Source organism: Etheostoma spectabile, chromosome 4 (genome assembly GCF_008692095.1).
Source record: "Etheostoma spectabile isolate EspeVRDwgs_2016 chromosome 4, UIUC_Espe_1.0, whole genome shotgun sequence".
In the NCBI taxonomy this organism is placed as follows: domain Eukaryota; kingdom Metazoa; phylum Chordata; class Actinopteri; order Perciformes; family Percidae; genus Etheostoma; species Etheostoma spectabile.
The window spans coordinates 34,853,383-34,857,015 of record NC_045736.1 but is presented as its reverse complement, the minus strand read 5'-3'; positions in this window follow the sequence as shown (position 1 = coordinate 34,857,015).

Here is a 3,633-nt window from a genome sequence, read left to right as displayed (position 1 = left end):
CCACTTTGCTCGTTTGAAAGCCATGATGTCTCTCTCTATCATGGGTGGGCCAAGCAGAGAAAGATGAGTTGACATTGCCCCTTATGACCTCATGGGGGTATAAAAATACATGGTCACAACATTCTTGCTTAATACTGAACAAATTTCTAAGATTATTGTTCCCATCAGTCACTTACATGCAAAAACAAGGGTCCAGGTTAAAAAATACAAAGTTAATTGTCGGCTAAACTTAGTCACGTAACTAATCGTTATCACATGACCGGTGCATTGTTATATTATGTATCTTAACTTCCAGAGTAGTAGCTCTGAGTGGGTAATATTAACACGGATGGGTTAACGGTCCGACTACACAGTGTGAAATAACAGACAAAAAGCTAAATAAACGCGTTGTGATACCACTCAAAATGACTTAACAAATTGACATGACCAGGCTACTTTGACACACTCCATCAATTTCTGTGTGTGATGTAAGATGTGTCCACTCGGACAGATCAATGCCTCTGCCCCTCATCCTAACTCTATCCAGATAATGGGGTTTAATGGGGCCAGTCCCCTGAGAGCCATCCATTATGAGATGGGATGGGGTGGGGGAGTTGCACCAGGATGGCGGTGGGGTGTCTGCCATGTGTTAGTTTTGTGAAAAAAACTCATGTCATAATATAATCAGTGTTTTTGATTGGCAGGGCCAAATTTTGGTATTAATCAGAGTAAGGTTACACTGCAGACCATCTGCACATGGATTGAGAAGTCCCCACCTCTGTTACTCCGTACAAGAAATCAATATGCACTCAATGGACAGACAGGGTGTCTTCTGTCTTACATTTGAACGTCACCACAAAACTGAACTCTTCTTAAAGGGGCACTGCTGATTAGATTCCTGTTTTTTCAGATATTAAATTGCATTTTTTTTGTCTTCTACAGCAACATATCTCCTATTTGAGAAGAAAATCTGAAACCAAAAGGAAGACATTAATATTTTTGGGTTTATAATGGCACGTCCCCAGTTGCATTCAGCAGAATACCGTGTAATATTCATCTAAGTAGACCGTATACTGATGATGCCAATCAAATCTTGCATAAAGCTCTAATGTCAGTGTTACTCCAACCAGGGGGCTGTTTCACAAAAGTAGAATTTGTAAATCCAAGATAACCAACAAAGCAAGACTTGACCTAGTCTAATCTGTGCAGCCTGGTTTGGTGTGTTTCACTAAGGCCAAGCCAGGCTGAGGCTGAGTCATATTACATTCAATATTCACTTTGAATGCCAAGTTTACAACTGTTCATTTTTGCAAATGACAAGTGACTTATTGAATGGTTTCAGTTAAGAGCAGTAGTTCCTAAATGTATGTATTTAGATATATACAATCAGTTGGTGTGCTATTATCTGTCACAATATTATTTTATTTTTTTATAGAGGACGAGTTTCCTTCTTTACACATTATATGCTTTGCTCCCTCGTATATATGGACACAGAAAATAAATTCTGTTAATGATTTAATTAAACTTTAGATACTGAAGAAATTCAACTCCAAAATCTAGAAACTATTAAGATAATTATATGATAAATACAATGCAGGCTGTAAACATGAATGTAACAGTAATCTTCATTCGTTATTCTCCCCCAGTAAAATAAAAGGTCAAAAAGCATTGAGGTGTCCTCTCCTTGTTATTACATGAATGCACAGTTGTCTACGCTATATAGTTATTGGTTCAGTGAACTAAGACCATAATTAAGGAGGATTATGCATTTATGGTAGGTTTTTATAATTGTACAATCCTCACAAATTATTGTCCCAGTTTACTGGACACAACAAATTGTGTGCTAAAAAATGCCAATTACTTGAATCCTTTATTGTTAAAGAATACACAAAAATAATTGAAGGTGGATTGGTCCACTATAGAAACATATTGCACTTAGCAAGTGACTTCAGTTAAAACACATTTAGCAACTTTATCAGCCTATCATCAAACTTTTAACAACAATATGAACAGCAGTCTTCACACAGCAATATAACAGTAACATAACATGAATAGTGGTCACAACTTTAAATAATAACAGTGCTTAAATGAACAGCAATATTCACATGTTGTATTTTAATGCAGGCTGATAACAATAGGGTAAAACCACTGCTGAGTGTACAGAAAAGGCTCCAGGATTAATAAACGGTCGGGACCAGGCTAGCTTTAAACAATAAATCTCCATGGTAACTTAGGTGCCTCTGGTTTTGTGAAACCGAGTTGAGGCTAAATTGAGCCAGGCTAACTGGGAAATCCCGGCTTAATACTTTATCTTGGTTTTGTGAAAACTGAACCAAACCACAACAGCGCGGGCACATCGTAAAACATTTTTGTTGATTTGTTAATGGCACAGACAAATCAACAAAACATGTTGTCATATCTAATGGGGCATCAGATCAGAAAACACTTCTGTGTAGTTCTAAAGGGCATGGACTTATTTTTTCATGTAATGAGGAGGAATTGTTAATACACAGTAGACTTCTTATGCCGTCACTGGAGAATTGTATCTTGAAATAGGAAGCTGTTGCACTGACATTGCGCTGATTTAAGTTCTATTCATCAGATCCCTCTCAGTTTTTTCATGTTAAAATGTAATCCTCTATAATGCTAAAGGTAGCCATTGTGATTGAATTTGTGGTCATAACAATTCTATTCACCTTATAAATAATTCCTTTAGGCAATATTATTAAGAAACATTAATTTTCACTGTTCTCTGTTATGCAGATGATACCCAATTATATGTATTTATCAAGCCAGATGAAACCAATCACTTAGTTAAACTTCAAGCATGCGTTAAAGAAGTAAAAACCTGAACGACTTACAATTTTCTTATGTGAAACTCAGAACAAACTGACCTCAAACACCCCACCACCACCCCAAAATAAAATATAAAACACAAAATTCTGCACAGTTAATTTTTTTTAAACCCTTTTTTAAGTTTCACAACATCCAGTTCCAACATTGCCAAAAGACAATAAACACAATTCGGGCAAACAAGAAACCATGGATGATGATGGAGGTCCGAGCCCTGCTCGAAGCATTGCCTTCAAATCTGGGGATATCACTGCTCTCAGGTCTGCAAGAGCCAATCTGAACAAAGCAATCAGATTGGCAATGAGGGCACATGGACAAAAAAATCCAGGGGCACTTTAACGACCACAGAGACACCAGGAGACTGTGGCAGGGAATCCAAGCTGTCTCGGACTATAGGACTACTCCTCAGTCTTGTGACTACAGTGTGGATTTCCTCAACAACCTCAACAATGACTTTGGTAGGTTTGAAGTACAGAACACCACACCAGCGAGGAAAACCACCCCACAGGAAGGAGACCAGGTGCTCAAACTGGATTCAGCAGATGTCCACCGGGTGCTGAGGAAAATTGACCCGCGGGAAGCTGCTGGTCCAGATATGATACCGGGCTGCTTGCTTAGGGAGAGTGCAGCCCAACTGTCTCATGGCTTCACAGAGATATTCAACATCTCCCTGAGTCAAGCTGCTGTGCCTTCATGCTACAAAACCTCAACCATTATCCCTGTTCCAAAAAAAACAACACCATCACTAGTCTGAATGACTACCGGCCCATAGCACTCACTTCCATAATAATGAAGTGCTTT